Genomic DNA, 13,560 nt, shown 5'->3' on the forward strand with positions numbered 1-13,560 from the left:
CTAACAGCCATGGGTAGCCCTCTCCTCCATGAATTTGTCCAATCATCTTTTAAAGCAATCTAGGTTGGTGGCCGCCACTGCCTCCTGTGGCAGGGAGTTCCACGGTTTAACGATGCACTGTGCAAACAAGTGCTTTATTTTGTCTGTCCTGAATCTTTTGGAGGGAATTGTTTCAATGGTGGACCATCCAGTCCTATGACCCACCCACCCCATTGCCACCTCAGAGGGGGAACATGTTCCCAGGGGAGCTTATATTTGCCAGGTGGCGCTGTTAATGGCCAGGATCCTTAATGACAGCAATTGGGGGTTGGCTTTCAAGAGAGATGGTTTGTGGATTCAAAGGGTTAAACCCCTGCACCTCTAACCATTGGTTGCTTGTGTACACAGGGAAAGAGCGTCCAAAAGAATGACTTGTCTCAAATGACCTCCCAGAAATTTCTCACACTTTGTTGCTGCTGGCAATCATATTCTCTCCATGCGCACGGCCCAGTTTTCTGCCAAGAGGAAGGGGCAAAAATCTGAAAATCCCATTACTGCCAGCAACAATGGTTGACTCCATTTCTTATCTAGAGATGGGGAGCAGGAGAAAAGCCTTTTGAAGTATTAATTTTGGAAGGTTCCGTAGCTCTTGCTTTTCTTTGCGGAATTCCCACTGGAGAAAAAGCCTTGAGACCTCTTAAGCCCCTACCCCACCCCGATTCTTCCTCCCCCAATACTTTAATCTCAGATTAAGTGTTATTAAAGATGGTTCAATCTAGCCTCAATGGAATCTATTCCTAATGAGCTCAGATAAGCTCCAATGCTGTTGCATGAGGAGGGGGCTACGGTGGGCAAAGGAAGCGGTGGGCATATTCTCTCCCCAGCCCCTCATCTTTCCCAGAAGCTTTTATCAAGGATTTTGGTAAAGATGTTGTCATATTGCAAAAGGATACACCACTGACATCTTCTCATAAGCATGGGTTCCAGTCTCTGCCCCTTTTCCAGCACCTTCTGAATATATTTTGCAAGGTCTCAGAACAGGGGCATAACATCTAAATTTGGAATATGGCACAAGGAAATACATCTGGGGAGTCTCAACTTTAATTTGGGGGAGAGGGGAATTCCTAGTGCTCACCATGGTTATGAAACGACGTTTGGTGTGCCGGCAGAAGACCCAGAAGACAGAAAGTCCAGGTGAGATTTCTACTCTATTTAGGGCCATCCCCCAATATCCTCTTTTTTTGTATATACCGGTAATTTTTTATAAAAATTTTCTGTTTTACAATTTAAAATACTCATTTTACATCCTTAAGATATCAATGAGTTCCCTTCTTCTTCTCTTTCCATGGTTCATTTTACACATCATAAATCGCTGCATATTTTACAAAAACTATACCATTCATTTTTCCATTATTGCATCCGGCAAACCTTATTTACACTGTTGAATTTATCTGAATGCACAGGGAAGTTCAAAAATTAATTAAAGTTCCGTTTAGTAAGAAAGCAGAAGCCTATTTATTAGGAATTCTTAATAATGAAATACCTTCAGATAAGATCAATATATATCTCTATGCAGCAACAGCAGCAAGGATGATCATTGCTAAAATATGGAAGGAACCTAAGATACCTACGAGAGGGGAATGGATTGACAAACTTTGCGAATATTTAGAACTAGCAAAATTAACTGATCTGATTCGTAATAAACCTAGACACAAAATTAAGGAACAGTGGGAGTGCTTAAATGATTATTTAAATAAAATAGGATTGGGCAACAGAACATGGCTATGTTTAGAATAACTGTGTATGAATTTGAAGACTTCTGTTTTGTTAACAGAAGTTAGTGTATTGCATTAAGAGGACAAGATATAGAAGTATAGAAGATTGAAATTCTGTGCAAAGCGCGGTGGAAGTTATAGAAGATGTTATGTAATTAAGTGCTTAAGATATGACTGTTGAATCAGTCAACTGGGGCTTGCCCCCCTCTTTTTTTTGTCTGTTCCCCCCCTTTTTTTCTTTCCTTTTTTCTTCCTTTTCTTTCTTTTTATTCGTTGACTTTATTTATGTCTATGATAATTATCAACATTAGTATTAATATAACTATTATTATTACCATTATTATCATGCCTTCTTTTTCCTTTTCTCTTTCTCCATTGCTTCTCTCCTTTCCGACGCAATTGCTAAGCATCAGTTCTTTTGGGATTTTAACTTTAGGAAAATGCTAATAGGAGAAATAAAGATATAGATTTGTTTGTATTATGTAACTGACGGATGTGCAGGGATGTAAGTGTATTGCTTTTTTGTGTGTGACTATTCTATGTTATTCTTTGTTATATAAATAAATAAATAAATATTTTTTTTGGAATATTTTTTGGAATTTTTTTTGGAAGCCGCCCAGAGTGGCTGGGGGAACCCGGCCAGATGGGCGGGGTATAAATAATAAATTATTATTATTATTATATAAATAAAGAATTTATCTGAATGCTGCCAGCGTTTTCAACTGTACACAGTTATTTCCCATATATTCAATAAACGTTTTCCAATCTACTTTAAACGTATGTTCTTCTTGTTCTCTTATTCTATATGTTAAGTCAGCGAGTTGTGCATATTCTGTCAACTTAAGTTGCTACTCTTCTTTGGTTGTGATATCACTCATTTTCCATTTTTGGGCTAACAAAACACGGGCTGCAGTAGTGGCATACATAAATAACCTTTTCTGACACCTGGGAATTTCAATCTGAATTATTCCCAACAGAAAGGTCTCTGGTTTTTTTTTAAAAAAACATTTTTTTCCCAATTTATTATGTTTCTTTTCCCAATACTCTTTTACCCTTTGACAAGTCCACCACATGTGAAATAACTTTCCCTCCACCTCTTTGCATCTCCAGCACTTATCTGATTCACTCTTACACATCTTAGCAAGCCTACTCGAAAAACGTAAATCATTTTCAGGTTGCTCTCCTTCAAAGAATAACACGCTGTAAACTTCAAGTCACTTTTCCAGAGTATTCGCCAGAGGTTAAAATCTATATTGTGTCCTATATCTGTTGCCCAGTGTGTCGTTGAGCCTTTAACAAGCTTGTCTTTTGTTTCCCAGTCTAATAACAAATTACCAGTATACTGTACATTTTTAGACAAAAGTTTCTCTTTGTTTTGTAGAAGTTCTTTTTCGAATTGTGAGCTTTGGTCCGAGAAACCATTTTTTCTATCTAATTTAAACATTTCATGTAACTGATGTCCTTTTAACAGCACATTCATGATTATTTGTGCTCGTGACGCTATCGGGACAGTCACTTCCTCGGTACTGTTTACACCTGCAAAAGTTCTGGGGTGGTCACACTGCTTCCTTTCCATCCAGTGCATATCCCATAACTTCCTGCTGAAAACCCGCTGTAACCTTTTAAAACCACAAATGCCCTGGTTTATTTTCCTACGGCTTTTCTAGCCCTGCAGCCCCTCCGGAGAGCAATAATGTGGTAGCACTGAGAACAAAACAAACCAGATTAAACCCACCGCTTAGTCAGTGCGTCAAGAATATGCTGCACAATTACACCCGGAATAAAACATAAGGCTGGAGGGCCCCATCTCCCAAGAAACAGCACATGAGTTGCTCTACCTAAGGACCGTATGTATATTTTTTTTCTGCTTTAAAAAATACTTGCTTGTGGAAGGCTAATACAGGAGGGATTAAACTGTGCTAACAGAGGAGCCACGGAACATTTTACCGCCTGAGATCAAGGGGAAGGTGCCCTGAATGCATTCAGTGTGCAGAATTTGACTAGACTTGTGGTTGATTCTCAGTTTCAATCCTGGCAACAGAAAAGGGCACACAGCCAGGAGCTCTGTTCCCCGCCACAGCTTCCCTGAGTGGGTTAGCCCAGTTCTGTGTCCCCTGAGGGGTTATGATCACGACAAGCTTTGGTGAAGCTTTTCTCAGGTTTAAATACAGAATTATATTATAGTTGTTTTCTGTGAGCTCTTGTTAATATCTTGATATACCATTGATAATTTTAAAATTTTACATTGAATATGGTGGTTTCAAGGGGGTCACTTTAAGAGGGGGGAAAACTTTGCTGTAGATTGCTGCCACTTGTAATTGGAATTAACATTGTGTCTCTCTATAAAAGAAAACATGGTACTCCTGGTTCTTTAATGCGGTATCCATCATATCACTCGTTCCATGTCTCTGATACACAAAATATGGTATGTAGATCCATTGTTCAATATGTGTGTAATATGTTTTATTTTCTAATTTGTAAGGAAACTATATTATTATGTTTATCTGCATTATTTAGAGTATGCTCGGCTGACAAAGCCCAGCAGGGCGAAATAAGTCATTATTCCGGGAATCCTTGTCACGTTTAAGTTCTTTCGTCCGACACCGGCATACAACTATATTTTGCAAAGGCACATGTTAAGATCTTTTGTATCCTTCGTCTGATATCTGCATGCAGCAGCTGTATACAACAACCATACTTTGCAAAAGCAGAAGTGTGCATGCATATGAAAGCTCATACCAATGACAAGCTTAGTTGGTCTCTAAGGTGCTACTGGAAGGATTTTATTTTTTATTTTTTTTTCACATACTTTGCAAAGACAGGTGTGGAACATTACAAATAAAAGTCCATCTTTTGCAAGTATTGCTCCTTAAAGTTGATACGTTTGACACTTGTATTTGCTAAGACATACGTGGAACACAAAAGCTTCTATTTGGACATTTGTTGTTGTTTAGTCGTTTAGTCGTGTCCGACTCTTCGTGACCCCATGGACCATAGCACGCCAGGCACTCCTGTCTTGCACTGCCTCCCGCAGTTTGGTCAAACTCATGTTCGTAGCTTCGAGAACACTGTCCAACCATCTTGTCCTCTGTCGTCCCCTTCTCCTAGTGCCCTCAATCTTTCCCAACATCAGGGTCTTTTCCAAGGATTCTTCTCTTCTCATGAGGTGGCCAAAGTATTGGAGCCTCAGCTTCACGATCTGTCCTTCCAGGGAGCACTCAGGGCTGATTTCCTTAAGAATGGATAGGTTTGATCTTCTTGCAGTCCATGGGACTCTCAAGAGTCTCCTCCAGCACCACAATTCAAAAGCATCAATTCTTCGGCGATCAGCCTTCTTTATGGTCCAGCTCTCACTTCCATACATCACTACTGGGAAAACCATAGCTTTAACTATACGGACCTTTGTCGGCAAGGTGATGTCTCTGCTTTTTAAGATGCTGTCTAGGTTTGTCATTGCTTTTCTCCCAAGAAGCAGGCGTCTTTTAATTTCGTGACTGCTGTCACCATCTGCAGTGATCAAGGAGCCCAAGAAGGTGAAATCTCTCACTGCCTCCATTTCTTCCCCTTCTATTTGCCAGGAGGTGATGGGACCATTTGGACATTACGTCTATAAAAACTGTTCTAAATGTTGGTCCTTAATTGCTTCCACTCAATTAGATAATGTGAAAAGAGTTACGTTTATATGATGTATAAAGAATTTATATAGTTAAACACAGCCAGTTAACATTGTGGGTATATTTATAAATGCATTTCCATGCATCAATGCCTGTCTGAGCCTTGGAGATCAGCCCTGTTGCACAAGTCAAAATGGACTTCAGTGGAAGAATATTCGAAGGGCAAGCTGCTACTGATCAGGTGGGAAGCTGCGAGTCAGGGATGGCAAAGTTGCCAACAACAACTATGGATTGTTGGACTGCAATTCCCATCATCCATGGCTAGCATGGCCATTGGCTGTAAGAACATAAGGAGAGCTTGCTGACTCAGGCCAATGGCCCATCCAATCCAGCATCCTGTTCTCACACTGGCCAACCAATGGGAAACTCGCAAGCAGGATCCGAGCAGGAGGAGAGCAACCTCCCCTACTGTGACTTCCAGCAACGGATATTCGGAGGCAATTTTTGCCTCCAGCTGTGGAGGTGGAGCACAGCCATCCTGGCTAGTTGCCATCAGGGTGGATAAAAATCAATGATCTTTTTAAAAATATATATTAAAAATCAGATTTTTAAAATTTAAATAGATTTTTTTATTTAAATGGATTTTTTGTTTTAAATCGAATTTTTAATTATTTAAATTTGATTTTTAAAGGCCATCAGGAAATAAGGATTTGTTTTAAGTTTTACATGTGTGCTGATAATCAGTCTAAGTTTTTTTTTTAAAAAAAAATGTTTAACCACAAAATGGTCAAAGGCCTGGAAACGATGCCTCATGAGGAACGGCTTAGGGAGCTGGGTATGTTTAGCCTGGAGAGGAGAAGGTTAAGGGGTGATATGATAGCCATGTTCAAATATATAAAAGGATGTCATATAGAGGAGGGAGAAAGGTTGTTTTCTGCTGCTCCAGAGAAGTGGACACGGAGCAATAGATTCAAACTACAAGAAAGAAGATTCCACCTAAACATTAGGAAGAACTTCCTGACAGTAAGAGCTGTTCGGCAGTGGAATTTGCTACCAAGGAGTGTGGTGGAGTCTCCTTCTTTGGAGGTCTTTAAGCAGAGGCTTGACAGGCATATGTCAAGAATGCTTTGATGGTGTTTCCTGCTTGGCAGGGGGTTGGACTGGATGGCCCTTGTGGTCTCTTCCAATTCTATGATTCTATGATTCTACATGAGTTAACAAATATGGATACATATGCTATAATGTCATTGTTTTAAATAAATTGTTCAAATTGTTATTAAGGAAATTATTATTTTTCTCCTTCCAATAAAGTACAGCAGAAAAGTTGTCCAAATATAAAGTTAACTTGTTAAACCTCATAATAATGATCTGTCTATGTATTTCTAATAGTATAACCAACTCAGAAATTTTTGTTATAACTGTAAAAACTGCTCTGAAAATTTATTATGCCAAAAATGAAACCTTCATCTGGTTTTAAATATTAAGCTTATACCAGCAGGAATGAGTCTTCCTGTAAAAAAAAAAGATTTAAATTGTGATTTAAATTGTGATTTAAATCAGTTCAAATCAAATCCACCTTGGTAGCCATCAATAGCTTTTTTCCTTCATGAATTTATCTAATCCTCTTTTAAAGCCATCGCTCAGGTGGGGAAAAGCTCAACAGCAAAGTCCCCCAAGACCAGGTGGGAATTGGAGAAGTTTGCTCTAGCACCTTAGCCAACGTATTCTGAAAACAGGATAGCACCCTAAGACCTCCTTTCGCCCATGCCTTTCAAGGGCTTTTGTTTGTTTGTTTGTTTTAGTGCAAAAATAGTGGAGGTTTAAGCCGTAAACGATAACTGGGCAAAGGATCTGGTGTGAACTTCAGAAGCTACTCCACATCAAGAGCAAATGACCAGAAGCGTGGGAGACCCAGTACAGATATATAGCTGGAACCAAGAAAATTAATTTTTAATGAATGGGGAGGTGCTTCTTTGCCTTCCCTGGGGAGCGATTTGCCCATCGCCTGTGTGATTTCTATCTCTCTGTCTAATTGTAATTGTAATTGTAACCACTGCCGAACAGTGGTGATTTAAATATCATATCACCCCTTAACCTTCTCTTCTCCAGGATAAACATACAATTCTGGGCTGCATCAATAGGAGTATAGCATCTAGATCTAGGGAAGCAATAGTACCACTGTATTCTGCTCTGGTCAGACCTCTCCTGGAGTACTGTGTCCAGTTCTGGGCACCACAGTTCAAGAAGGATACTGACAAGCTGGAACGTGTCCAGAAGAGGGCAACCAAAATGGTCAAAGGCCTGGAAACGATGCCTTATGAGGAACGGCTTAGGGAGCTGGGTATGTTTAGCCTGGAGAAGAGAAGGCTAAGGGGTGAAATGATAGCCATGTTCAAATATATGAAAGGATGTCATATGGAGGAGGGAGAAAGATTGTTTTCTGCTGCTCCAGAGAAGCGGACACGGAGCAATGGATTCAAACTACAAGAAAGAAGATTCCACCTAAACATTAGGAAGAACTTCCTGACAATAAGAGCTGTTCGGCAGTGGAATTTGCTACCAAGGAGTGTGGTGGAGTCTCCTTCTTTGGAGGTCTTTAAGCAGAGGCTTGACAGGCATATGTCAAGAATGCTTTGATGGTGTTTCCTGCTTGGCAGGGAGTTGGACTGGATGGCCCTTGTGGTCTCTTCCAACTCTATGATTCTATGGTCAGGCGCTTCTGCTGCGTCTTCAGCCCCATCAGGCTTCATGGTCACATCAAGTGTGACAACTGTTGAGTCTGCGTGTGTCACTCGGCTCTCGAGGAAACCCCGAGCTGGCAGTAGTGCCCCCCCCTCTCTCGGCACGCCAGCTGTGCCCAGCGACACCTAGCTGTGTCACCACCCTCCAGTTTGCTGGAGATTGCCCGCAGCATGGGAAGGTTTGAAGGGAAGGATTTGATGCACAGCAGCTAGAGAGTCTGGTCCCGGGGTGTGTGTGTGCCTGGTTAACCTCTGCAATGCACTGGGCAGGGGCAACAGGTCTTAAGTGTTGATTTCCCTTGAAATATACTCGGAGGCCTGTAGTGACTTCATGCTCTTTATTGCAGCTTGTCAAACAGTGAATGAAATGCCCCCCAAACCTCAAGCTTTTATGTCCATTATTTACACAATGAGTCCCGTCTGATTGGCTGATTCTCTTAGAATATTAAAGTGTCAGGTGTGACTTCAGCCTGAACGTAGCAGAGTGTTGCGCAATCCGGAAGCTTCTGGCGGTAATAATGACTAGACGTCTGGACGCAGAAAAAGGTTTTATTAAATAAAAGAACTCCTGAGTTTCTATGTACAACTTTAGAACTCAAAAACAAAGCAAAATGAATCTTTTCCTCTCTGTCTCTCTCTCTCTCTCACACAGCCGATACAGCACTTTTCCTCCTACACTCACCACACCACATACTGTGCTAGCTTTCTCTGATAACAGGACTCAGTGCTAATCTTCAACCAATGAGAGAGCAGTTGCTACGGCTGAGGCAGACCTTGGCTTTCTGCCCAGTGTTAATTGCTTGTCCCAGAGTTGATTGTGTGAAGAAGTAATCTGATGGTTTCTCATGCTACCAATTTAGCAAAACCAGAACAGATTATTCTTTCCTCCTGGAGCCTGATTGGTCTTTTCCTGCAGGCCAATCAGTTGCTGCATTCTATGATCCTACCAGCCTAATAGGCTGGTTAACCTCTTCCTGGAGCCTGATTGGTCTTCTCCTGCAAGCCAGTCAGTTGTTGCATTCTAGCAGGCACCCCCAAACTTGGCCCTCCAGATGTTTTTGGCCTACAACTCCCATCATCCCTAGCTAACAGGACCAGTGGTCAGGGGTGATGGGAATTGTAGTCCTAAAACATCTGGAGGGCCAAGTTTGGGGGTGCCTGTATCCTAAGATCCTACCTGCCTATTGTTCTAGGACCCAAGCTTAGTACATAACATCCCATGTGGCAGGGGATGCGGGAGCTGGCATGGCTTGCCGAGAGCTGCACTTGAGACTGCAATCGGCGTTATCAGAACAGGACTGTGTGGATCTCCTGTCGGGATAATTCCACACACACACACCATTTTCTGATTGTGCCGTAGATGTCACAGGATCGAAGATGGCAGGATCCCCAATGACGTGCTCTTCGGGGAACTGGCACCAGGAATGTTGGCAGAACTCTGCATTGCAAAGATGCCGGCAAACATGGCACGAAGGCTGGAGACATCAACTCTGCCATGTGGGAATCCGTTGCAGAAGAACGCAGGGCCTGGAGACAAACCGTCAGATTGTGCATCCACAGCAGTGACCAGAGGAGGAATGACCGCTGGGAGGAACACAGCGAGAAGAAACGGCATGGTGCATCTGCAGCAGAACAACTGGACCCCTTCATCTGCCCCAGCTGCAACAAAACATGTCTCTCCTGTATCGGTCTCTACAGCCACTGCAGGCACTGCAACTTCAATGGTTTGACTTCACCCCCCAAAGGCTCACTTCTCAACAGCAACAAACAACAACATATTTGCAGACAGGAAGTTTCGCTGGAATTTCCAGGAGCAGCCTTTGGTCCGTTTAGTCATGAGGAAATTGGATGGATCTCTTGGGAGTATACAGTGGTACAGTACCTTGGTTTTCGAATGTAATCCATTCTGGCAGACTGTTCAAGTTCTGAAATGTTCGAAAACTGAAAACTCAGTAGCCGAGAGCTAGGCCTCAGGATCTTGCACCCAGTGGAAGCCACCATGGCATGTTCGACTTCCGAGGCATGTTCGAATACCGAAGCATTTACTTCCGGGTTTACAACGTTCGAAAACCAAAATGTTGGTCAACAGAGACATTCAAAAACCGAGGTACCACTGTATTTGGAATAATGATAATACATTTATTTCATAATGTAAGAAGAGACCTGCTCGACCTGGTCGCTCTTTCTTGCAGTATGAAAGTGAGCTGCTGTTCCGAAAAAGCTTTGTGACGCACGTGTGCTATGCAGAATCAACAAAGCGAAGTTATTATTTGCATCTTTGCAACCTGCTTTCACTCAGTTTTAAAGCAGCTTCCTGCAAACACAGAACACGATCCTTCACTCTTTGCAAATGGAATCGGAGTCGGAAGAGCAGCAAAAGCCTAATGAAACTGGATTTGAAATGAAATAATATAAAATCCTGCCGATCTGCTGAAAGAGACCCACAAATTACATTTAAAGCATACAGCCTTACTCAAAGAATATTGGGAACTGTAACTGACCCATCACTGAAGTACAATCCCCCGTGCCCTGTAAAAACTATCCTTCCCAGGATTATTTGCAGAAAGCCACGTGCTTTAAGCAGGGGTTCTGGATGTGACCATAGGAGGAGGTGTACAATGACTGCAAAGAAGGACTTCTTGCTTATATCGTATCAACTGCATCAATAGGAGTATAGCATCTAGATCAAGGGAAGTAATAGTACCACTGTATTCTGCTCTGGTCAGACCTCACCTGGAGTACTGTGTCCAGTTCTGGCCACCACAGTTCAAGAAGGAGACTGACAGCTGGAACGTGTCCAGAGGAGGGCAACCAAAATGGTCAAAGGCCTGGAAATGATGCCTTATGAGGAACGGCTTAGGGAGCTGGGTATGTTTAGCCTGGAGAGGAGAAGGTTAAGGGGTGATATGATAGCCATGTTCAAATATATGAAAGGATGTCATATAGAGGAGGGAGAAAGATTGTTTTCTGCTGCTCCAGAGAAGCGGACACGGAGCAATGGATTCAAACTGCAAGAAAGAAGATTCCACCTAAACATTAGGAAGAACTTCCTGACAGTAAGAGCTGTTCGGCAGTGGAATTTGCTACCAAGGAGTGTGGTGGAGTCTCCTTCTTTGGAGGTCTTTAAGCAGAGGCTTGACAGCCATATGTCAAGAATGCTTTGATGGTGTTTCCCGCTTGGCAGGGGGTTGGACTGGATGGCCCTTGTGGTCTCTTCCAACTCTATGATTCTATGATTCTATGAACTGTTGGTTCCTTTACCCAGAGCGATGCATCTTTGTACTACAGTATAAAGATTCGGTTTTTTCCTGGGTCCTTCCCTCCTGGGTGTGTTGATGCTACAGGTAAAAGCACCAGTGACCCCCCCCCCCCAGTGCTGAGATCACAGAATCCTGCAAATGTACATTCGGGTTTTCATTTCCACTCCCTGGCATCACCTTACAGGGCCTGACAAAGACCTCAAATGCTCACTGAAGGAGAGCAGTGGGATTCCAGAAGCTTCGCCAAGGGCGGCAGGTTGCAAGGAAGCTGCCTCGATGCTGCCACCATGTGGCACCAGACCATGCCTGCCACACAACCTCCTCCTCCTCTATGCTAGAAAGTGCATTAAGGTTGCCTTCAGATTGTCAGCACTTGGCAGGAGGGAATTCAGCTGTGTGCCAGAAATCCAAGTTTGAACAATTAAAATGAATTAAGCTTTCTTGGGGAGACGACGACAATGGAGCTTTTGCAAATAAAGGCCCATCCAAACTGGTGTCTTATCACAGGTGTGTTCTGCAACATAAGCTTGACACAGATAATGGGTAGCTCAGTCGGTTAGAATGCATACCCTCCAACATTTCTCCGATGAAAATAGGGACGTCCCATTCCATAATGATAATTTTACTATTTATACCCCACAGGTCTTACTGGGTTGCCCCAGTCACCCTGGGCAGCTTCCAACATATATAAAAACATAATAAAACACTAAAAACATTTAAAACATTGCCTTCGGACAGCTCGGAGGGGTCAGATAACTCCACACACCCCCAACATTTCTCCAATGAAAATAGGGACATCCTAAGGAAAAGTGGGACATTCTAGGATCAAATCAGAAACCGGGACGGCTTCTCTAAATCAGGGATGGCCCTGGAAAACAGGGGCACTTGGAGGGTCTGAGAATGTGGTGCTGATAACGCCAAGGTTGCAGGTTCGATCCCCATATGGGACAGCTGCATATTCCTGCGTCACAGGGCATTGGTCTAAATGATCTTCGGGGTTCTATGATTACAGAGTGCGTTAGTGGTGAATTTATGCTGCTTAAAGTTGATTTAATGCTCTTGCAAAACAAACCAATTTTCCCCTGCCCAAAACACCCCAATTATTATTATTATTATTATTATTATTATTATTATTATTATTATTACCTGTATCATCATCATCATCATCATCATCATTATTTTTTATAATGTATATAAAGCAGAGAGAACAATGATAACAGACAAAAATTGAAAGATGAAAAACGAAAGTATAAAATGAGTAGTTGCACATGAGTTGAAATAATGAAGTCAAAGTAAAAACTACCCCCCCCCCAGATCATCAGGTATAGTTCCAGATTTCCCAGGCTTTTGGTGAGGCTTGAGAATGATGGTTCTGTTGTACTGCATGTGTAAAAATGGCAAATCATACAGAAAGTGTCTGGGCTGGAAGTTTGAGTCGAAATCTCAAATGATGTGTGATTCTCTCCATTACAGCTGTGTGGCAGAGTGGTACCAAGGGCTCAGAAACAACCAGACTTTGGAGGATAAGGAAAGAGACAGGGAGAGACGTCGGAAAGCACTTCCTGGATGCAACCATGGCCTAACTTACTTGCAAGCGAAACAGAACACTCAGTAAATTGCTGGCATCATCTACCCCGCCCCCTGCAAGCAAATCACGACAGATGCTCAACAAACAGGTCATCTGTGGTGGTTTAGAGTGACCTTGTTTAGTTGTCGCTCTAAAGGACTTTTGTTGTGGAAAAGAACTATATGAGTCTCTGCCTTTAAATACCTGGGAGTCCATCTTACTGAAGACCTGACCTGGAAGGTCAATACAGCCCAGGTGGTTAGGAAGGCCGAACAGAGACTTCATTTCCTTAGGGTCTTGTGAAAGAACAAGGTTGGACAGAAACCGATGATTTCATTCTATCAGTCCACGATAGAAAGTGTTCTCTCATACTGCATTACAGTGTGGCATGCTGGTTTGACAGCCATGGACAGAAAGTCCCTACGGAGGGTGGTGAAGACAGCACACGATATTGTGGGCTGTCCCCTGAGTCCGCTAGATGTTGAAGAGCGAGGAACATTCTCAGGGATGACACCCTGGCCAACACCTTTTTAATCTGCCCTCGTGCAGGAGAGAGAGAGAGAGAGAGAGAGAGAGAGAGAGAGAGAGAGAGAGAGAGAGAGAGAGAGAGAGAGAGAGAGAGAG

This window comes from Zootoca vivipara, chromosome 8, assembly GCF_965207765.1.
Source record: "Zootoca vivipara chromosome 8, rZooViv2.hap1.1, whole genome shotgun sequence".
NCBI lineage: Eukaryota > Metazoa > Chordata > Lepidosauria > Squamata > Lacertidae > Zootoca > Zootoca vivipara.